This window comes from Trichechus manatus, unplaced genomic scaffold (genome assembly GCF_000243295.1).
Source record: "Trichechus manatus latirostris isolate Lorelei unplaced genomic scaffold, TriManLat1.0 scaffold00083, whole genome shotgun sequence".
NCBI lineage: Eukaryota > Metazoa > Chordata > Mammalia > Sirenia > Trichechidae > Trichechus > Trichechus manatus.
In genome coordinates, this window is record NW_004444019.1 from 7467155 (window position 1) to 7492138 (window position 24984).

Genomic DNA, 24984 nt, shown 5'->3' on the forward strand with positions numbered 1-24984 from the left:
ATTAGTTTCTCATCAAACAGTTAATATACAAATTTTTTTTTTTTTTTTTTTTTTGACCTGTAGTATCAGCATCCCCTGGGAACTTCTTAGAAATGCAAGTTCTTGAGCTCCATCCCGGATATACAAAATTAGAAACTTTGGATTTGGAGCCCAGCAATCTGTGCTTTATTTAACCAGTCCTCCAGGTGATTCTCATGCATGCTGAAGTTTGAGAAACACTATATATCCCTGCAAGGGTCAGGGACTACTGTTTCAGAATAGGAACATCATAGGTTTTAGAGTTAGAATAACTGAATTCAAACCCTGATGAGTTTGGGACAAGACAGTCGCTCTACCTGAGCCTTAATGTCTATATTTTTAAAGTGTAGATAGTAATAGTACTTATGTCACCAGATTGACCTGAGGAGTCAGATGAAACAACATAGGTTAGAAAGCTGTAAGGTGCATATTAAGTGCCTTACAAGTTTTGTAGCTAAAGATGGGAGGCTGGGGATGGGGATGGGGATGGGGATGGGGATGGTGCAACAGACTTTGCCTCTAGTTGTCTCTCGTATTTTCTTGCTTTCAAGGAGAAATAATAATAATGACATGGAAAATTATAGCTATTCTTGAAGGTTTGCTAGATTTTAAAACAGGATTACAGCTTTTCAAATAGATTGATCATGCTATGTGTTTGATTCAATAGAAATAGTAGCTGTATTTAATAATTTTTTTTGACTAAGCATATGTGGAAGAAATAATCTGCACTTTTGAATAAAAAATGGAAAAACTGTTTCCATTTACTTCCCGTTTATCTTTGTTATCTTTTATATTTGTTTAAATATGATTTTCAATCTTCGGGTTTGTTTTTCCTATGTCATAAAGTAGGGCATGATGTCTATGAGCTTTTTGGAAATCTCTAGATAAAGTAGGAGTCCTGGTGGTGCAGTGGTTAAAGTACTCTGCTTCGTAAAGTTACAAATAAGAGGAGATGTAGTCAGACTATTTTTCCAGGAAGACTCATCATTCTCTCATTTTGTTCTAGGAAAAGATATTCAGACTATTTGCTAAGGCCAAGTCTGTGTGATAGAGAAGCAATGTCTTAAGCTTTAAAGGACTTGTTATATGTCATGAGTTTTTTACATTTAAGGTAACTAACAAAGCCTCCCCCTTGGCAATGTTTTAGCCAAAAATATGTTTGGAAAAACCAGCTTGGTTCTGCTTTACTGATTTCCAGACAAAAGTGTCAGCTCATAGTTTCTCATGCTGATCTTCATTATTCTAGGTTTCTGACTGAGTAAGTATTAAGTGCTACATAGGAACGAATGACTTTGCAGAATATGGACAAAGGTCTAGGCTGTGAAATTGCAAATTAACTACTGCTTTGTATTTTTACACAATCCTTAGAGAATGAAGGTAATATATGTATAAAGACCAAATAATAAAGTCATGTTAAAAAAGAGTTGCTTCATGTAAGTAGTACTTAAGTCAAATCTCACCTGCCAATTTTAGAAACTTTTGCTTCCTGCCTTTGAAATTATCTAGTAATATTATTTAAGACTGTTCAACATTCAGCAAATATATATTGAGCACTTACTATCAAATAAAAACAAATTCCTGCTTAAGGAAGGAGAGACTTTGTTCAAAAAAAGACTATTGCTGTAGATGTACTTGTGATAGGATGCTTTGAAAGTGTTGTCTAACAAAAATACCTAATTTGTCATTAAGTAGCAAATTTTTGTTTCAGTGCTAAGAGATAAAATATTCAAATGAGTTTCCCTCTGGTATTGGGGCTTAGGCACTGTCATGGCAGTTCATAAATGTTCTAGCACCTCTAAAGCGCAGATATAGTTATTACGGACCAGTCAAAAGTCGCTCACAATCAATCAACTGTCCCAAACAATCAACTTTATATGTTTAAAAATTGAAAAAGAGATTAAAAGCTAGACTTTCCCTTCCCATTCTCAATCTGAAAAAATGAGACCCTAAAGTGACATTAAAACAATTCACTACAAGTCCATAAAAACATCTTTTAGTTATTAGTACTCTTATTTAGACTTCCGGGCCTGGTTCTGCCTTAGCATATTTTAGGCAATCAGTAACTATTAGTTGATTCCGTACTAGAGGAAAAATGATAATGTAATACTTTTATGAGGTCATTTCCTGCTTGACATCCTATAAATTAGCATTTGCACATGAATTGATTGATGTGAATTTGAAACCAATCGAACTTGGTATTTCTCAACTTTGTGAGTTTGTTGTCATTGAAGATGGCATTCCTAAATTGTAATGCCCAAACTGGATTTTTCACCACCTGCTGCATGAAGGAAGACATTCACAGCAGTCTATGCAAATCTCCTTTTGGTTCAAATTTACATGTTTCTATTGTGATAGTTCCTGGGCTGTGTTCTGTCACTTTATAAGTCTATCTCTGATCTCAGACTGTTGTTAAAATGGGTCCTGTATGGTTCAGCCTGACCCATAAACTACAGAAATTGTTTTTGAGGTTTGAAACCTTAATATCAGATAATACGTAAATCTGCCATAAAAATTTCCCTTGTGCTTTTTATTCCACAGATAGTAATTACCTTCCTTATAACCATGTTCAAGTCTTGATAGGCTATGTTGCTTTAATAATGCTGAAAGAGAAACAACCATGTTCTTCTTTTTTCAAGCCACATGGTATATTTCTTTTTGGAAATTAAATAATGATAGTTACTCCTAAATAAAGACTTTCTTGCCTAATTTTTTTTTTCCTTTTCCTAAAGGAAATGATTGCTATTATAAAACTCAAGTTACGTATGTTTGATGACCTGGCTTCACATTCTTGAACCTGGGTTAAGCCTCTTAAATTGGAAATTTTTCCTTAGGGTCTTAAAATACATGCTGTCAATCAAAGTGACCCTTTCTTTAACCAGCAAGTGAAGGTTGGTGGCCTGGAGGATTCATAAATATTCCCCAGCCAGATTTTCACCTTATGTCTAGACAAACCTGAATTACAAACTGAAGAAGAAGTAATTGGCATCAGTTTTGCATTCTCTTTTTTGCTCTTATATATTATCATTCTTTTTCAGATGGAAAAACTGAGGTTAAGTGGGATAGGAAAGGATGCATTTCACCCCTTAACTCTATCACTTACCAGGTGTGTAACTTTGAACAAATCACTTACTTTCAGTGAGTCTTTTATGTTCCATAAAACTGGAGGTAGTCTAGCAGAAAGCTTCTTCCTCATGAAGTAATGTTGTTAGCTGCCATTGAGTCAGCCTCCAACTCGTGGCAACCCCGTGCACAACACAACAAAATGCTGCCCAGTCCTGCACCATCCCCAGGATTGGTTGCATATGGGACAGTTGTAATCCATAGGGTTTTCATTGGCTAATTTTTTAGAAATAGATTTCAAGACCTTTCTTCCTAGTCCATCTTAGTCTGGAAGCCCTGCTGAAACCTGTTCAGCATCATAGCAACATGCGGCTCTCCACAGACTGACGGGTGGTGGCAGCGCATGAGGTACATTGGCCTGGAATCAAACCCGGTTCTCCCACATGGAAGGCGAGATGTCTATCACTGAATCACTAATAGCAGCATTAAATGAGGTAGTTTATATGAAAGCCATAATTTAGTCATAGAGCAAAATGAAATATACATTTAAAATGATGATGAGATGATAATTTCTATTAGGGAGACAGAAAATAAACTACTTACAATAAATAAATGAATCATATTTAACTATGTTGGAAGATGATGATGGCTATAGAAAAAAGCAGAGCAGGGAAAGGGAATAAGTGCTGGGCGTAGAGGGAAAATTGTCGTATTAAATAGGGTGATTAGAATAGACCTCAGTGAGAAGTTGACATTTGAGCAAAGCCTTGTAGAAAGTGTTTGGGAAATATTCAGGGGAAGAGCCTGCTAGTCAGAGGAAACAGTGGGTGCAAAGGCCCTAAGGCAGGTGCATGCCCACCCTGTTGTTAGAAGTGAAGGAGGCCAGTGTAGCCAGAGCCTAGTGAGCATGGAAGAGTGCAGCCAGCGCTCAGGTCAGATGAGGTCAGATCTCAAAGGGCCTTGTAACTTGGCTTTCACTCTGAGTGAAAATGTGGAACCATTGTAGGAGTTAAGAGCAGAGAAAGGGCATAATCTAATATTTTAAAACATCATTTGGGCTGCTATGCTGAGAGTAGACTGCTTTGTGTTAAGTGTGTTCTGTTCACTGGTAGCCAGTTTCTTTAATAAGAAATTCATTTTCTTCTTTTTCTTTATTTCCTTTTTTTGAAGGGAAGAGTGTTGCTTTGCTTTGTATTACTTAGGTTGTTGGCAGTTTGACTTTCTAACAAAAAGCTACAACAAAATAGCAGCATAATAGGATAGACATTTATTCTCTGTTCTTACAAAGGTCAGGGAAGGGAATCAAGGATTGGCCTGGAAGCTCCACAGTCATCAGGATACCAGGCTGCCTTTGCTGTTTTGCTCTGTCATCCACAACATGTGGCTTCCATTATATGGCTCCTAGGTGACTGTTCTGGTACCACCATCACCTTTTAGGTAGTTAGTGAAAAGAGGGACAGAGGAAGAGGAGGGTATGTTATTTTCTGTAAAGGAAACAACCAGAAGTTGTCCACATCATTTCTACTCACATCCCTTTGGCCAGAACTTAATCAGTTGGTCACAATTAGCAGCAAGGAAGCCTGGGAAATACAGACATTAGCTGGGTGTCCTTGAGTGTAAGAAAGGGAGAACGGCTGTTGGGATAGAACCAGCAGACTCTGCCACACATGGTTTACAGTATTTTAGTGAGACTCTCTCAATGACCTGGATACCACGCTAGGGCATTTGATTGAATCAGAAGTAGTTCCCATAAGATGGAAATATAGGTTGTATAGCCAAATGGATCGCGGGGTTTTTTTTCCTCTCTTTTAGGCTTGAAACTACACATATTTAATTTTGCTCAGTTAGCATTTTTGAGCCCTATTATGTGGAAAAATGCTAAACTAAAAGGAGGAGGACACAATATTGAATAAAAATTGAACTTTTCACCAAAGGGTCTTACTATTGGAGACATCAGTGTGCACACAAATAATACAGTGAAGGGAAGGAAGGCATGAGAGAAAGTTTAGAACTGGAAGAAAACACTAAATGTAGACTGAGAATGGAAGTAGTTAGGCTCAAGATTGTAATTTAACCATTGTGATTTTTTTTTAAGTCCATCCTTGTGAGATGGATATCTTAAAAATATCCAGTTTTTGAAAGAGGAGGCAACTTTAGAGTCCACTGCCAGCTGAGCGGAGCACCATGCCTTGATTAAGCACATCAAGAAGGCTTAGCAGCATATTGCTTCCCTGTATCTTTATGTTTGGGGAGGAGAGAAAATATGCTTTCCCTATAGAAATCATTATAATGCTAAGTGGAAAGTGTCAGGTACCATAAGGGAAGTTTCCAATGAGTACTGTGAGAATTCAGGGATCTCAGATATTGCTTTCAATATGAGGAGTGAGGCAATGAAAGAAGTGTCATTTGATCAGGGCCCTAGTGGGTGAATAAGTGGCATCTATATCATTCCCCAAAAGGCACTGGCAGTTCAGTGGTAGAATTCTCAACTTCCATACTGGAGAACCTGGTCTGATTCCTGGCCAATGCACCTCAAGCACAGCGACTGCTTGTCTGTCAGTGGTGGGTTGCATGTTGCTATGATGCTGAGCTTATTTCAGCAGAGCTTCCAGACTAAGATGGACTAGGAGGAAAGATCTGGCAATCTACTTCTGAAAATCAGCCAATAAAAACACAGTGGTCCTATCTGCAGTCAGTGTGGGGGATGGCAAAGGACTGGGCAGCTTTTTGTTACCTTGTGTATGGGGTCACTATGTGTCAGGGCCGACTCAGCAGCAGCTAACAACAAATATCATTCCCCACACTTTCAATCATGGTTTTTTATGTGATATGTGGGGGACACAGAAGAACTCTAAGATCCTGCCCACAAAGAATTTAGAATAAAGTTGTAAAGTAATCTGTTGATTGTGAATCAATGGGGTAGCAGAGACAGTAGCCCTTAGTGATGCAGAGTGGGGAGATCATAGGATTTGGAGTCAGTTTCTAGTCCAATTTCAACTCAATAACTGAGTAGAATAGAATAACTTGAGAACTTAGCACATGTCATTTGACCTTCTTCTGTCTTACTTTCCTCTGTTATAAAAGTGAGAGTATCATACTAACCACTCAAAGTGTTTTAAATTCATTGTATTAAAAAACAGGTGAATTATGGTTAGAATTCAAAAAACTTAACCTTCCTTCCTTTGTTTGCATTATAGAAACCCAGCTTTATTCCAGGGTAGATCAAGCTCTCATTTAATTGTGATTTTTTTTTTTTCCAAAAACTCTTCATATTGGTACCAAGATAGAAATCAGATTTTTACAACTATAAATGTTAAACCTTTGCTATATAAACGCCCTGTGGCCTGAGAATATGTATAAGGCAAGGCCTATAGAGCAAAGCTACAGCCAAGATAATAGATGTTCCCTCTGCTGTGGCACTTAGACACAGATGCCATTGAAGTTCTCTTTCATAACCTCCCTGCTTAGCCCAGACAAGATACTAGAGTTGTCTCTCTATAAACGAAAAAACCTGTTGTCGTCGTGTCGATTCCAACTCATAGCGACCCTATAGGACAGAGGAGAACTGTCCCGTAGGGCTTCCAAGGAGTGTCTGGTGGTTTCAAACTGCCAACCTTTTGTTATGTCTCCCTATAGAGAAAGGAAATTGAATGGCAAGAGTCACCATAATGTGTTCATATGTGGACAGATTATGCATTTTTTAAAAATCCAGTTACTCCCTTTCCAGTAAGAAATTGAAGGTAGGGTGTGCCTAATCTATGAAGGGTGCAGGCTAACTGTGAACTGCCTATGCTTATTATCAGTATTTAAGACACGTCTTCTCATGCTCACTGTCACCTGTCTGTTCATAAGAAAAACTATCTAAGAGCTATTCCTTTATTTGAAAGTCAGATGTATTTCTATATCTTTGCCACATCAATTTTACTTAAAGACTGATTCCCCAAAGCCAAAATGACAAAATTCACAGCTTAGAATTGTGTAAAATGTAAAGCCTCAGTTTAAATGAAGACAGCTGTTAGGGGATCCTGTGGTCCATGATCTGAAGATATTATTCTGCGAGATAATACTGATAATTTACAGTGTTCCTTCTCTGCCTTTAATATATAGTAATTATGATCATAGAATTTCTTCTGAAATCCCCTGTCACTTGTGACTCATACAGTAGATATAGGCCCACTCACCTCCCCGCCCCCCGCCAAAAGAAAGGAAAAAACAAAAAACCCTCCAAGAATCATTGATCCAGGCTTACAGCCAAGCAATCTATTCTTAGTACTTTCTCAACAGGCCACACAATAAAAATGTAAATAGAATGGTGCTACTTTCTCCTCAGAATCTTTTTCAAAGTACAAGTTTGGCACTGTTTAAATTGTTTATTTTGGGACCATCTTCAAGGAATTTAGTTAGTCCAGTTTTAAGGCCTACATACTCCAATTTCACGTTAATTATCACTCCAAGTTTTTATAGCTTTGTGATACCTGGCCTTTATGAACATGTAAGGATCAGTTTGAGATATCTTTCTACTTCTGGTTGCTGAATTAGCACTCAGTCATTTGGGTCCATCAAAGTCTTTCTGTGATTGATAGACCAGTTCTTTTCAGGTTATTAATCCTTTCTCCATATGGCTCTTTTTCAGTCAGCCTTTTATGGTACGGGATTTACCTTTCTGGGACACCACTATATTATAAACTCTTTATGAACAAGGAACCACATTTTTCATCATTTCTGTTACTTAGGGCCTAACCCGGTGCCTGGAGTATATAATATTAGATAAAAACAAACCAACCCATTGCCATTGAGTCGATTCTGACTCTTAGTGATCCTATATAGCACTTACAAAGTACTGACTGTTTGTGCCAGGCACTGTTCTACACTCTTTACATATATTAATTTATTTAACCTTCACAGTCTTTTGAGGTAGGCATTATTGTCTTCATTTTCCAGATGCATAACCTGAAGCACAAAGAAGGTAACTTGGCCAAAACCACACAGCGAATATGTGAGATAGCAAAGACTTGAGCCCAGGCAACTCTTAAACCCTACTTCATGCTGTAGAAATTCAGTATATGTGTGTTGAATTCAATAAGCCCCTGTGGTTGCTAGTGGGACTTTTAACAATTGTAAATGATGCAGATGAGATGAAGACAGAAAGGTAAAGAGAAAGATATAGAATAAGGAAGTTGGAGAGTAGCACCAAATAAAGAAGAGGGATTAAGAAATGGTGAAGGGGACTCGGCGCGCGTGCTTTGCTATCCATGGCTGCAGCTAAGAAGCCTTGGGAGTTCCATGCCAAGAGGCCCTGGGGCCTGGAGGAGGTGGTAGAAGATCCCGACGAAGACGATGAGGATGATAATGATGAAGCCGAGAGTGGGTTCTCCCTGGAGGAAGTGTTACGGCTCGGAGGCACCAAGATTACCTTATGTTGGCTACTTTGGATGAGAATGAGGAATTGGTGGATGGAGGCAAAAAAGGAGCAATTGATGATCTTCAACAGGGAGAACTGGAAGCATTTATTCAAAATCTTAGTTTGGCCAAGTATGCAAAAACTTTCTTAACTGAAGAAGATGGTGAACCATCTAAAAAAGAAAATGCCGGCAAAAAGGAAGCAAAAGTGTCTAAAATAGATAATAAAAAGCAAAACACAGCAGAAAGTGACAGGACATCAGTCAGTAAGATCAAAAATAAGAAGAGACCAGAACAACTTCCTGATGAGAACAGCACCATATCAAAAGTAAAGAAGGATAAGCAAGAGGACATCTTTGAATATTCTGAGAGACAGACATTGTTACTCAAACCTGGGGGCAAATGGTACGATCTGGAGTACACCAGTGAATACTCTTTGGAACTCCAGCCTCGGGATGTTGTGTCTAAGTATAAAACCTTGGCTCAGAAGTTGTATGAGCACGAAATCAACTTATTCAAAAGTAAGACAAATAATCAAAAGGGAGGCTCTTCCACCTGGATGAAGGCAATAGTGTCATCAGGGACCCTAGGCGACAGGATGGCTGCCATGATTCTTCTTATTCAGGATGATGCTGTTCACACGCTCCAGTTTGTAGACACTCTCTTGAACCTCGTTAAAAAGAAGGGCAGCAAACAGCAGTGCCTCATGGCTTTGGATACTTTCAAAGAGCTACTCATTACAGACCTTTTGCCAGACAGTCGAAAGCTTCGGATTTTCAGCAAGCATCCTTTCAACAAACTAAAAGAGTTGTCCAGTGGCAACAAGGACTCAAGAGATAGAAGACTGATATTATGGTATTTTGAGCACCAGCTGACACACTTAGTGGCTGAATTTGTGCACGTCTTGGAAACTTCAAGTCATGACTCATTAGTAGCCACTAAAACTCCAGCTCTGACAGTGGCTCATGAGCTTCTTTGTAACAAACCTGAGGAAGAAGAAGCTCTTCTTGTGCAGGTGGTAAATAAACTGGGAGATCCTCAGAACAGAATAGCCACAAAAGCCTCCCATCTCTTGGAGACATTGCTTTCTAAGCATCCCAATATGAAAGGAGTTGTGTGTAGTGAAGTAGAAAGGCTACTCTTCCACTCAAATATCAGCCCCAAAGCTCAGTATTATGCAATTTGCTTTTTAAATCAAATGTCCCTCTCCCATGAAGAAAGTGAATTGGCTAACAAATTAATAACTCTTTATTTTTGTTTTTTTCGGACTTGTATCAAGAAAAAAGATGTTGAGTCAAAAATGCTCAGTGCACTTTAACAGGAGTAAATAGGGCATATCCTTATTCCCAGACTGGTGATGACAAAGTGAGGGAGCAGCTTGACATGCTATTTAAAGTGTTGCATATAGTAAATTTCAGCACCAGTGTGCAGGCTTTGATGTTGCTGTTCCAAGTAATGAATTCTCAACAGACAATATCCGATCGATACTATGCAGCATTATACAGGTAAGTCTGTGCTATTCCAGTATACGAGCGTGAGGAATGACCTGATCTAATACAGCACGTGGGCTCCCTGGGTGGTGCAAACAGTTAATTCATTTGGCGGCTAATTGGAAGGTTGGAGGTTCAAGTCCACATAGAGGTGCCTTGGAAGAAAGGCCTGGCGATCTGCTTCCAAAAAAGCAGCCATCGGAAACCCTATGGAGCACAGTTCTACTCAGACATATGTGGCGTCGCCATGGGTTGGAATCGACATGACAGCAGCTGGTTAGTATAGCGCATGCAGTACCTGTCTATGGGGCAAGAGAAAGGGTTAGAAAAACTGGAATTCAGCCCCCTCCCCCTTTTCCACCAGCAATTTACTACTCATCACCTTTGCGTTAAGTCACTTAATCTGTTTCTCTGTTGGCACAAACTATGTGTTAGGTACTTAGAATATCTTTTGTTTTGGATTTTTTTCTTTTTTGAAAAGTCGTTAGCATATAGAAAAATATAAAAATGTAACAAGCATCCATGTCTTACCATCTAATATTTCAAAATTAACATTTTGCTATGTGTGTTTTAATTCTTTGGGGATATTATAGAAATGAAACTACAGGCATAACTGAAGTCACCTTATCCCCTTTTTCCTTGGTCCTGTGTCTCCTCCCTCCTGTCCTCCATACAACCATTCAGTAATTCATTCAACAACTATTTTTTGAGTGCTTACCATACGCTACGCACTGTTCCAGGTGCTCAGGATATTGCACAGTGAGTAGAAATTCCTCCCCAGAGGTGCTTACATTCTGATTGGGGAAGACAGATGGAAAACAAGAAAGTAAAATAGAAACGTACTTTAGATAGGAAGTGTTGAGGATTGCAATTTAAATTTTTTTCAGCATTGGAATTAAGATTTTGTTTCTAGAATTTGCAACTGTCTTGCAACTCACCCACTGAAAGGTCATGTTCTGAACAGTGTAAACAGTATGGAATCCAACAAACTATCTTCAGGAATTTAATGTATTTCCTCCTAATCCATTTTCATAATTCTGTATGCATATATCTTGTGAGAAACTGTAATGTAGAGGTTAACATATTGGACTTAAGCTACACTGCCTGGGTTTGTGTCCCAACCGTTAGTTTGCTGTGGAGGTTACTTAATCATCATTAAAGCCCTATTGGTAGACATTTTAATTAAAAAAAAAAAAAGAAAGAAATGGTGAAGGAGGAAATTAGCTCGAGTGAAGGGGTTCATGTGAATGTAGGAGAAAAGAGTTGAAAAGAGCCTGCTTGGAAAAAAGAAATAGGACCAGTGGAAGAAGAGGGCATTAAATAGGAAAGGTCTGAGAAATCATTGTTGATGGGCTTGGAAGAGAATTGCAAATTAAAAAAAGTAAACTAAAAAAGTTTTATTCTTAAAATAGCCATGCACTTGCTATTAGTTCATTGCTTCCCAGGTTTCATTCCCTGTAATCTCTCAGCCTCCCAGTCTCTGTCCCATGTGAATCAACATCGGACACCAGTTCAGACACAAGGAGGAATTATTTCACTGGATTATAGTGATTGATGGAGCCCTGGCGGTATAGTGGTTAAGAGCTCGGCTGCTAACCAAGAAGTTGATGACCTATTACTATTCTCTGAGTCTTTACATTGTACAAATTAGACAATCAAATATGCTCTAAGGATTGTTTCTGGTGCAGAAATACACTCTCAACCTCTCCTTAAGAACATTTACGACTGTATCTCATAACTCTATTTCCCTTCCCAGTAAGTAATCTGCTCTAATTATTTGTAGCCAATTTTTGTAGGGAGTTTTAGCCATGCCTAGTTGGTCACAAGGACGCTGGGAAAGCCCTGGTTATCATTCTCATCATACATTATTCTTTTGTCTCCCGCTGTGTATCATCATTTAAAAATCTTCTCCCTGATCATAAGAACTGTCTTGGTCATCTAGTGCTGCTACAACAGAAATACCACACGTGGATGGTTTTAACGAAGAGAAGTTTATTTCCTCACAGTCAAAGTAAGCGAAAAGTCCAAATTCAGGGCGTCAGCTCCAGGGGAATGCTTTTTCTCTCTGTTGGCCTTCTTCTCTTAGGTGTTCCCCCGGACTAGGAGCTTCTCTGCGCAGGAACCCTGGTCCAAAGGACGCACTCTGCTCTCGGCACTGCTTTCTTGATGGTATGAGGTCCCCCTGTCTCACTGCTCACTTCTGTCTTTTATATCTCAAGAGATTGCCTCAGGACACAATCCAGTCTTGTAGATCAGGTCCTGCCTTACTAACACAACTGTCACCCATCCTCCCCCATTAACATCATAGAGGCAGGTTTACAAGGTACAGGAAAATCACACAGTACCAGGAATCATGGCCTAGCCAAATTGATACACACATTATTTGGGGGACATAATTCAAACCATGACAAGAACTGACATAGATATTGCACTTTTCAGTTTACCAATATAGTCCTCAAGTATCGTCTCATTTAAATAAACCACGCAACAGTTCTGTGAGTTAGGTTCTTATTACCCAAGTATAACTAAAGCTCAAGGAACTTACCTGAGACCATAGCTGGCATGGGGCACGGGTATCTGGAACTCAAACTGTCTGACAGTAAATCCTATGTTCTTTCTGCTCTTTTGTTTTTACTTAATTTTAATGGAATGAATATGTTTTTTTAACATGTGTGAGGCCCAATATATATTTATAGTTTGTTGATTAACCCTTTACTGCTAACAAATAACGTAGGATTTCTACTTGCCTGTTCTTGCTATTTGTATCAATTTGTAGTCAAAATGAATATATCTTATTCAAAAATAGTCTCATTTCCAGTTGAATTAAAATTAAAAGACAATTTCAAAACTGTTGAATTTCTGGGATGAAATTACTCAACCTCATTGACCTTTTCCATCAATTCTGACTTGCCTTTTTCCTTTATTATTCTCTGGTACATTTCGTACTGATCCTCCTACTTTTATTGTAAAACTCTTTCCTTGCCTGTCACAATCAGAAATTTGATGATCCTCTGACTCTTTTCTTAGCTCATTTCTGCCTTCTTTTTATTCTCGCTCCTTAAATGTGAGCATCCCTCAAGATTTAGCTCTATGAGTTTTTTTTGTTTGTTCGTTTTCGCCTATATGCACTCTCTCAGGAGCCTTGGTGGTGCAATGCTTAAGCACTAGGCTGCTGACTGAAAGATTGGTGGTTCGAACCTACCCACCCAGTTCTGTGGGAGAAATACCTAGCAGTCTGCTCCCAGAAAGATTACAGCCTAGAAAACCTTATGGGATGGTTCTACTCCGTCACATGGGATCACTATGAGTCGAAAATAAACTCAGTAGCAGCCAACAGCAACAGCAACAATAACAACATATGCACTCTCTCAAGAGTACTTATCTCACAATTTCTATTTTCATTCACTGTGCTGGTGGAGCCCACAACTACATCTCTAACCTCTTACCTAAACTCTACTCTTTTAAATTCCTAGAGAGCATCTGAGAGATCCCACTGTCTTGACCACCTTGACTTAACATGCCCAATTCAGAAGCTCATTTCCAGCAGAGATGTCCTTCTGCATGGCCCATATCGCTCACTGGAGCTCATATCCTTCTAAGGGTGTAATACTGAATTTAAAATGAAAAATGAGTGAGGTAGATTTAGAAGTTTTTTTTTTTTCTTCCCCTATTCTTTTATTCTTTCCTTTGTTTTTTTCTTTTGCATTATATAAGGGTTTTCAATTCCCTTTTTCCCATTTCTGGTTTTAGAAGTTGTACATTCTGTTGCTGTTCTTTTAGTGATTGTCCATTATTTTTAAACTGTAGACTTGATTTAACAAAGTAATGTGAACCAGTACATCAGCCCTTTTCCTGAACAATTCAAAGATTTGGAATGCTTTAACTCCTGTCATAATGCCCTCTTGAATTATGCATTATTATTTTCCAGACTTCCATATCTACCTTGTCATACTCCCAAAATTTTGTCATTGTTATTTTTGTTTTATAAATCTGTGCTTGTTAAGTTTTACCTGCCCATAATTAGCAAATTCTTTCCTCAGTATTCCTTTTGACATTATCACTCCGTCCTATTGGATCAATTTTCTTCTACATGAGATATATCCTTTAGTTGTTCTTCCAGCTAGCAAATCCTTTTATAGATCTCTTTCAAACTTTGTCTGAGCGTGTATTTTATTCTATATTAGTTATTGAATGATGTAGGACATGAATTTTTCTTTGGCTAATTTTTTCCCAAAATTGTAATTACATTTTCCTATGAAAATAAAATCTCCAGATGAGACTTAAGAACTAGAAAAATAATGATGCCTGGAAAGAGGCCATGAATTTCAAGTGTTAGAAGACAGCCATTAATTATTTCAAGATGAAAACCTAATATAAATTGGCTCCAAATTAGAAAAAAGAAAAAGAGTGTTTAACTCAATAGCCTTTCAGTATAAGACCTTTAATTAGAAATTATGAAATTATCGTGGAGGTCAAATTGTAGAGTACAGAAATCTAATATTGGAAATTATCTTAAGCTAAATGAGGTAAAGAGATGACACTGAAAATTTCTCATTGTATTGAGCACCAAACAGCATTGAAGAAAGTAGTTTTAAGTTTGAATACAAATCCATGGTGTATAATCTCAAGGAGCACAGATCCTATGTGTGTCTTCAGAGTTGTAGCACAAGTTTTAATTGAGACTCAATAAAAATTGTTCCTCATTATATGCTACAAACCATCCATTCCAGCCTCTCATCCTTTGTTGTAACCATTTACGGGCTTTAATTTTCTCTACCAATTCACTCTTACCCTACATTGAGGGCTCAGGTCAAGTCCATTTTCTTCTGAAAGCTTTCCTTCATCACTATAAATTCCTGTACCTTTCATAGCACTAATCGTTTGTAATGCTTACCACACATTGCATTGTTGTGTCAGCTAACTTTCATGTCTTTTATTTTGCCAGTTGAACTGTGAGAATGTATTTAAGTTTCAGGGCTGTGCCTTTTACTTCTTTGTAACCCACATGGCACTTCACGTGCCACACTGCACACATGATTCTTACCGGGTTTGTTAGTCCAGTAGTAAAATATGAGCTGCTTGGGAAGAAGAGAAGAGGAGAGTATAAGGAAATTGAAAAGACAGTTTCTGCCCTCATGAACTTAGGAAAGTTAGTACTCTTACTGAACAGACATATACAACTACATACCTAAATTAATGGGAAAACAGTTTTAAGATCATACACAAGCATATGGACAATAAGGAAATCCAAGGAAGACAGCTAGGTTGCAAAAGAATAAGAACAACTTCTCCATAGAATACACTAAGTCAGAGAAAATTAACTACTGGACTATTTTTAATGGGCATTTTTTCTAAATGTAAGCTTCACCCTTAGCATGCAAACAATCCCTGTTGATGGTGGTGTTCCCCCCAACTCTTTTGTTTTGTTTTCTGTAAAGAGCACCTATTTTCATGGTATTTTTTAGGGGTGTAAATTTCAACAGAATCAGAATTTCATTAAGAGGAACCCTGGGTACTCTCTGAGGACATGATGTCAAAATAATAATAAGATTTTTAAATTCCAAATAAGTAACAGAGCTGATTATGCTACATAGTGACCTTTGTTGTCCATTTTAGACCTCTTATCATGTTTTCTGCTGGAAGTGGCCTAACAAATGCAAGTACTATTCAGCAAAAATCACAACTACATTTTATTTGGTAAAGATTTTGGTGCATTACAGCAAGACTTCTTAAGTAAAGTGTTTTCAGATTTTCACTTGGTGATATCAATTTCGGTGGGGTTCATAAAAATGTTCTCTAAAACCTAATTTAATGCCAAGAAAAATCTAGTCATCTTTTTTAAAAGTTGTCTTAATTCAACAAAATAAAATGCACTGTCTTATTAGGCAAAAGGAAAGGCTATATAGGAATTCCTGCATATAAATTTGTAAGTACAGACAACATGGCATTTATACCTTTAATGTCATTATTAAAAAAAAAATTCTCAGCTCAAGAAAAGGCAGGTCAAAGCATGTTAATTACTAGGAATGTGCAGTCTCTTATGTCTAAATAATGCCAAAGGACCAATTTCAACTCTGACTTGGGACATTCTCAGCAACTCTTGTTTTTTGGCTTACGATTATCAAAAATAGCCTGAGCATAAAAGGTCCTTAATATCCGGGAAAAGAGACTATAGGGACAATTAGGAGAAGAAGAAAAAATGCCAAGTGTTGACTCTGGAAAAGTCATACAGGTTGTTGTTGTTGTTAGATGCCATCTAGTGGGTTCTGACTTACAGCGACCCTATGTACAACAGAATGTAACACTGCCTGCTTCTGTGCCATCCTCACAATCATTATGTTTGAGCCCATTGTTGCAGCCACTGTGTCAGTCCATCTCGTCAAGTCTGTAGCAATAAACAGAAAATAAAACAAAAAATGTTCCCTTTGCAAGAGATTCCTTGTGTAATTGAAATGAAATAAAGGGAAATGCACCAAGATATAACTTTGATTTAGACATCACTGAAGACGGGGAAAAATCACAGGGAACAAAATTAAGTAATAACTTGTGATATCCCTTTCCTAGTCCATTCTTTAATTAAAAGAAATAGTTTCAGAAATACTACCTTAATTAGTATGAATATACATAGATATGTATCCAAAAACCAAATCAGTTGCCATCGACATGATTCTGACACATGAAGACCCCATGTTTTCAGAGTAGAACTGCACTCCATAGAGTTTTCAATGGCAGTAATCTTTTGGAAATAGATCACCAGAGCTTTCTTCTGAGGCACCTCTGGATGGATTGGAATCACCAACCTTTTAGTTAGTGGCCGAGCGCTTAACCGTTTGCACCCGTCAGGGACTCCATATATGTATATGCGTGCATATACATAAAAATTTTAGATATGTGTGTGCATATATTATATATACATACATATATATGCGTATAGCTATAGAGTACAAAGTGCAGTGGCTATAAAAAATACTGAACGTAAGAATTGGCATCCTGAGTAAAATATCAGTGTTTTCCTCCCGTATTCTGTAGGTAGCAATGGTGTCAAAGAATAATTTCTGGGAAAATACACTTATAATCCATGATTATAACCTCAAAAAATTGAGGAATGTACAACTAGCATCTATTTTTCTCTATGAGTGCATCATTTATAACTATAAATAGGTTCTTCTTTATATGTTGGTTGGCCCATGCTAAATGCTACCTGATATTTTAGCTGCAAAAACATATATCCTACTGTATTAAAAAGTAACTACTTTCTTTATTTGATATGAAACTCGTTGTCTACTTCTATAGGTTGATAAATTTAAAATTCACTAAACAAATCCATTACCTTCTAAAAATTCCCTTTATTTTCATTCCTTTTGGTTATCCTCAACCTGATTTCTTTTTCTTTTTTCCCTTCAAAATGAAGAAAATACTACAAGTGGATGGCTTTAACAAACAGAAATTCATTCTCTCACAGTCTAAGAGGGCTAGAAGTCCGAATTCAGGGTGCCAGCTCCAAGGGAAGGCTTTCTTTCTCTGTCAGCTCTGGGGGAAAGTCCTTGTCATCAATCTTCCCTAGTCAAGGAGCTTCTCAGTGCAGAGACCCATGGTCCAAAAGATGCGCTGTTCTCTGGGCTCTTGTTTCTTGGTGGTATGAAGTCCCCATGTCTCTCTGCTCGCCTCTCTTTTTTATATTTCAAAAGAGATTGATTTAAGACACAACCTAATCTAGTAGATTGAGTCCTCCCTCATTAACATAACTGCTTCTCATCCTGCCTCATTAACATCATAGAGGTAGGATTTTCAATACACAGGAAAATCACATCAGATGACAAAATGGTGGACAATCACACAATATTGGGAATCATGGCCTAGCCAAGTTGACTGATATTTTGGGGGGACACAGTCAATCCATGACAAACTTTATTCTTTTTCCTTTCCTTCTTTTTCAAAATGATTTATTTTCCAATAGAAAATATCCGTCCTCTCCCCACCCCATTGATGTAGCAATGTTTCTTTTTTGTATAGACTTTGTAGCGTCAAATGTGAAATTAAAAGAGATGACCAATGTGGTCCCTTATAATACCTACATTCGGTGAGTCTCTGGTGTAGAATCTTCGTGCAGAAGTTCATAAATATCTAGTCTTTCTCCTTGCCTCTATGAGGAGTTGTTTTTGTCTCAAACAACTATGTTACCCTTTCCCCAGTAGATGATATTTGAATATATTTTCAGTGATCTTATCCTTTGTTAAAGACCCCATCAATTCAGAAAATGATAAGGTGAACCTATGAAAATATATTTCCTGTGGTTTGTTGCATAGTCTTGATGGACTCACTTATGCCATAGTAATTTAAAAACAAACAAACGCCAAAACAATCAAGCAAATCTCAGTGATTTAAAACAGCAAAGATTTATTTCTTGATGGTGCTTCACACTATCTTGGGTCAACAGAGGGGTCTGTTCTTACATCACTGTAGGGGAGGGAAGGGATGTGTTGGATCATACACGAGGTGATTTTCCAATGGCCAAAGGAAGTCATATGGCCATGCCAAACTTCAAGGAGATAGGGAAGTCCAATCCTTCCATAAGTTTGGAAAATGTTTAATGGAATGCTAGGAAACATCACTAATGGCCACTGCACCACTCAAAGTACCAACATAAAAGAGCCATGAATGAAATTCTGTGTTATAGGTAGCAAACACTTTATAATGATATTCAGAAAACTGGTATCCCAAAATGGATATTGGCCTTATAAATTTCGTTTCTGATTTTTGGTTCATTGGTATACCACATGCTAAGAAATGACAAAGTGCCAAATATGAATGATAGCATCTATTCCTGTGTAGAGGATTTTCCCTGGAACAAACTGACCATTGAGGGCCTTTCAGGGATAAGATGTTTCTCAATCTGTAATATTTACTATATTACTTATGTTATTCTAAAATGCTGTAAGACTACTCCCTTCGTATACAGTGGCTCAAACACAGTAGATAGCTTTGTATTCCTCATGTTAGCAGAACAAGAAGGTGAAGAGTTTGGTAGGATGGCCCTCCTGCAAGTTATCATTCAGCAACTCTGCCTGATGAAGGATTTGCCATCTTCAAAAAAATATCTTCCAAGGTGCTTTGGGGCCATGTCCATTTCAGCTAACAGAAAATGGAAAATAACATGGAAGAGCAACTGTGGGAGGTTCTAATGACCCCATCCTAAAAATCTTATCACTTCCATTGGCTAAAACTGCATCAGATGTTGTTTTAGTCATCTAGTCCTGCCGTAACAGAAATACCATAAATGGATGGCTTTAACAAACAGACATTTATTTTCTCACAGTTTAGGAGGGTAGATGTCCAAATTCAGGGCATCCACTCTTTCTCTATCGGTTCTAGGGGAAGGTCCTTGTCTCTTCAGCTTGTTTCCTAGTCCTTGGAGATCTCTGTGTGGCTTGGCATAAATCTTCCCCCATCTCTGCTTCTTTCACTTGCTTTTTTAATCTCTTTTACTTATATCTCAAAAGAGATTGACTTAAAACACACGGTACACTAATCCAGCCTCATTAACAGAACAAAGACAACTCATTCCCAAATGGGATTATAACCATAGGCATAGAGGTTAGGATTTACAACACATATTTTTGGAGGACACAGTTCAATCCATAACATTTCACCCTTTGGACCCCTAAAATTCACGTCCTTCCCACATGCAAAACACATTCACCCTACCACATCATCCCAAAAGTCTTAAATCAACTCCTATGTCCAAAATCTCATCTTCTGAATCATCTAAATCAAATATGGGTGAGACTCTAGACGTATTCCATCCTGGTGCAAAATTCCTCTTCATCTGTGAACCTGTCAAATCTAGACTACAAGTTATCTATTTCCAAAGTACAGTGGTGGATCAGGCACAAAGTAGACATTTCCATTACAAACGGGAAAAATTGGAGGGAAAGAAGGGATAAAGGGCACCAAGCAAGTCCAAAACCCAGCTGAACAATTTACATTAGCTCTCAAGGCTTGATAATCCTCTAATCTTTGGGACCATCTGGCCATGGCCCTGCCCTCCAGACACTCGGTGTTAGCCACGCCCTCTGGATTCTGGGTGGAAGCCCCTTGGCCCTGGGCTTCAGCTCTGCCTTCTAGACCCACTGGGATGGCACCTCTGCTGCCCTGGCTTTGAACAGCCCCATTCTCCTGGTCCATGAGTGGCAACCCCTCCAACCTGGCCTTGACAGTCCCCATTCTTCTGCCCATTGGGCAGCAGCGCAATCCCCCAGGCTAGTGAACAGCAGCCCCACACTCCTGAACAGAGTTGGTGAAGACTCTCTTTGAAACCTAGCAGGCCATGGCCCTACCCTTTGAAACCCAGAGACAGCTCTGCTTCCTGTGCTCCTTCCAGCAGTTCTGCTGATCTCCAAATTGCTCCAGGGATGGTCCTTTTCTTTTTTTGGAGGACAACAGATAGAGATCCTTTGGCCTATTTCTTGCCTGTAGAATTCCAAGAGGGAGATAATTTTCTTTCCTTTTATCCTGTTTCTGACTCCTTAAGTCTAAGCTGATGGGTTTTCTGCTGTGGTAGTTGGTTAGATCCATCAGTCACAGGCTTAATCTCTTTAACAAAATATTGTGTAGCCATGTCCTTGGTGAAAATTCTAGGACATGTGTCCTTAATTTGTACAACAGAATTTTCCAAATCTTTAAGTTTTATTTTTAGTTTGGACAGTTCGTTTTTAAGTCCATCTCTTTCCTTTTGCATTTTACTATAAGCAGCAAGGAGAAACCATGTGACCCCTTCACCATCTTGCTTAGAAATCTCCTCAGCCAGATATCCAAGTTCATCACTTACAAATTCTACCTTCCACCAAACATCTGAACATAATTCAGACAAGTACTTTGCCACTACATAAAAAGCATTGCCCTTCTTCCACTGTCCAATTACATGTTTATCATTTTCTTTTAAAGCCTCTCCAGAGCACATTTAACATCCACATTTCTAGCAACATTCTCTTGCTGGTTCCATGTGTATTCTCTAGGACAATAGAAACTTTCCCTAAGTTCTCCTCACTTCTTTCTAAGTCCTCACCAGAATTGTCTTTGACATCCATAATTCTACCAATGGTCTCTTAAGGGCAATCTAGGCTTTTACTATTAGGCACCTTAAAACTCTTCCAGCCTCCACCCACTACCCAATTCCAAAACCACTTTCACATTTTAGGTATTTGTTAGAGTAGCACCTCACTTCTCAGTACCACATTCTGTCTTAGTTATCTAGTGCAACTATAACAGAAATACCATAAATGGGTGGCTTTCACAAACAAATTTATTTTCTCACAGTATAGGAGCTAGAAGCCCCAATTCAAGGCACTGGCTCTAGGGGAGGGCTTTCTCTCTGTCGGCTCTGGAGGAAGGCCCTTGTCTCCTCATTTTATGTCCTGGTTCCCTGGAGATCTCCATATAGCTTGCCATCAATCTTCCCCCATCTCTGCTTCTTTCCATTGCTTGTTTAATCTCTTTTATATCTCAGAAGAGATCAATTTAAGACACACCCTACATTAATCCAGTCTCATTAACGTAACAAAGGCAACCCATTCCCAAATGAGATTATAACCTTAGGCATACCAAAAAACCAAACAAACAAACCTGTTGCCCTTGATTCGATTCCAACTCATAGCGACCCTACATGACACAGTAGAATTGCCCCATGGAGTTTCCAAGGAGTGGCTAGTGGATTTGAACTGCCAACCTTTTGGTTAGAAGCCGAGCTCGTAACCACTGCGCCACCAGGGTTCCAACCACAGGGATTGTTGTTAGGTGCCATCGCATCAGTTCCAACTTATAGAGACCCTATGTACAACAGAACAAAACACTGCGTGGTCCTGTGCCATCCTCACAATGGTTGTTATGGTTGATCCCATTGTTGCAGTCCGTTGTGTCAATCCATCTCCTTGAGGGTCTTCCTCTTTTTTGCTGACCCTCTACCTTAGCTAACATGATGTCCTTCTCCAGGGACTGGTCCCTTCAAAATACGTGAGACCAAGTCTCCCCATCCTTGCTTCGAGGGAACATTCTGGTTGTACTTCTTCCAAGACAGATTTGTTCATTCTTCTGGCAATCAGTGGTATATTCAGTAGGCTTTGCCAACACCATAATTCAAAGGCATCAGTTCTTCTTCACTCTTCCTAATTCACTGTCCAGCTTTTGCATGCTTATAAGGCAGTTGAAAATGTCATGGCTTGGGTCTGGTGCACCGTAGTCCTCAAAGTGACATCTTTGCTTTTTAACACTTTAAAGAGATCTTTTGCAGCAGATTTGCCCAATGCAATACGTCATTTAATTTCTTGACTGCTACTTCCATGGGCATTGATTGTGGATCCAAGTAAAATGAAATCCTTGACTGAATAAGGAAGGACAAAGACGAATTGATGCCTTTGAGTTATGATGTTGGTGAAGAATATTGAATATACCATGGACTGCCAGAAGAACGATCAAATCTGTCTTGGAAGAAGTACAGCCACAATGTTCCTTAGAAGGGAGGATGGCGAGACTTTGTCTCATATACTTTGGTCATATACTTTAGTCTCTGGAGAAGGACATCATGTTAGGTAAGGTAGAGGGTCAGCGAAAAAGAGGAAGACCCTCGAGGAGATGGACTGACACAGTGGCTGCAACAATGGGCTCAAGCATAACAACGATTGTGAGGATGGCACAGGACGAAGCAGTGTTTTGTTCTGTTGTACATAGGGTCTCTTTGAGTCGGAACTGACTCGACGGCACCTAACAACAACAACATAGAGGTTAGGATTTACAGCACTTAGTTTTGGTGGACATGATTCAATCCATAACACATGGCCATACCTAACTGCAAGGATGGAGCCTGGAATATATAGTTCACTATGTTCTCAAGAAGAAGAAAAAGAAACGATTATTTTTAGATCAGGTGGTACTCTGCCACATCTACTTTAATCAGTAGTATTGTCACAGAATCAGGAAAGGGGTAGTAGAAAATCACTAGCTACAGACAGTTTGTGGTTCACTATCTCAAGGTCTTCCGCGTGCAGAAGTGTATTCAACTGCCGGTTTCCAGAGTTGTTTGGGGGCTCAAAGCATAGCTATGTAATGTTTCTGACATGGTACCGTCATTTTATCATTACAGGTAACTGAAAACTTATTTAGCAGCTGCTATGTTTAAGCTTATTGATGCTGTACAAACATGCCAAAATGAGAGTGAGATTTAAAATGAACCTTAATAACCCTTACTTTCCACACACCCATTGAAATGTTATTTGGTTCTTTCATAATTTTTTTTTTTTTCTCTTGGAGAAGGAGGCTGGTTCAGTGTCAGCTTTTTCTGTGATTAAAATGAGTTATCAGATACAATGAATTATTTTTCAATGGAGGTTGCTATTTTTCCTTCCCTGAATTTCAAATTAATGAGATTTACAATATTAAGTTTATAAAATGCAAAGTTAATGAATTATAATGAAGAATAAGAATATTCCATTATAAAGCTGCCATTAAGACTACAAGAGAGAGCTGTATGATGAAATTCACATCATAATGTAAGTGACTAAGAAAAGCAAAGGTTATAAGAGGAAAAATGTTAATGTGAGAAAAATTTCTTTATGCCCATCAGAAGACTCTAGAGGGAAACATTATTTGACTTTAAAATTAACTAGTGCATGGCTGTATACAGAATAAGCAGTTTCTGGTTTCTGAATTTACTCTAAGCTCAAAAATTTCTATTTGAAAACTGAGGAAAATGACTCAACATGAGGGGACTACTACCTGCATTTTTGTGTGACTATGGCTAAGAAGGCAGGTACATCACCAAGTCCTGTCACTTAGCATTCAGTGACTCTGGTCTTGTTTTGTCTTTTCCCAACCTTCTTTTCATGCCTCTTCACCTCCCCCTCTCCCCACACCAGATACGTGGTTACACCTGATAATCTAGGGCTTTCCCTTCCAGCCTGGGTCTCATGTTGCTCACCTGTACTCACCCCATTCACCTCACCTCTGTCAACACTCACTTGGCCTAGTAGCAGACCCTCAGGGCCTTGCTCCCTATAGGCAACTGAGCAAACAAATACCTGTGTGACTCACTCATATAAAATGAAAGTAAATAGCGCAGTTCATGATTTTAATTAGTACCTATTAGTACCATGCCCTGTTAGTAGCAAAAGTAAATACTGATGCAAGAATAGCAGGCATTCTGCATTCAGTGAAAAAGATCTTTTACCATGGCTGTATTTTTATTGTCCCTAGAATTATGACACACATCTATTGGATAAGGCTGTGTTTTATATGAAGAACTTTTTTCATTTATTTTTACATTACTAATATAATTAAATTATTTGTGTGTGTGTATGTGTGTGTATACATATATATATAAATTAGATGTAGAAATAGGTAGAGAAGATAACAATAGCTACCATTTTGACTACCTATTATATGCCATTCACTTTTCTAAGTACTTTATATGTTATCTAAATTGATCTTTCTAAAAACTATTTGTGGATTTTTATCCTTGTTTTAAAAATGAGTAAAGTGAGATAGGAACTCTTATGCACCGCTGGTGGGAATGCAAAATGATACAACCCTTTTGGAAAATGATATGGCGCTTCCTCAGAAACCTAAAAATAGACATACCATTGGATCCAGCAATCCCACTCCTAGGAATATATCCTAGAGAAATAAGAGTCGTCACTCAAATAGACATATGCACACCTATGTTTATGGCAGCATTGTTCACAATAGCAAAAAGATGGAAAAACCTAGATGCCCATCAACAGATGAATGGATAAACAAACTATGGTACATACACACAATGGAGTACTATGCAATGAGAAGGAGCAATGATGAATCTGTGAAGCATCTCATAACATGGATGAAACTGGAGGAAGTTATGCTGAGTGAAATAAGTGAATCACAAAAGGACAAATATTGTAAAAGTTCACACACAAAATGTAACCATCTTTGTTGGTTACCAGGGATGGGAGGGGTGGGGGGAAAATACTAAATAGGCAACAGCTAAGTG

General features: G+C 38.4%; 1 protein-coding gene and 1 pseudogene across 2 annotated transcripts in view; both read left to right on the forward strand.

Moving 5' to 3' along the window:
• Window positions 1-24984, forward strand: part of ADGRB3 (adhesion G protein-coupled receptor B3) — a 795950-nt gene that overhangs the window by 538519 nt on the left and 232447 nt on the right. The window lies entirely within an intron of this gene.
• On the forward strand, window positions 8331-10002 carry LOC101357392 (CCAAT/enhancer-binding protein zeta pseudogene; annotated as a pseudogene).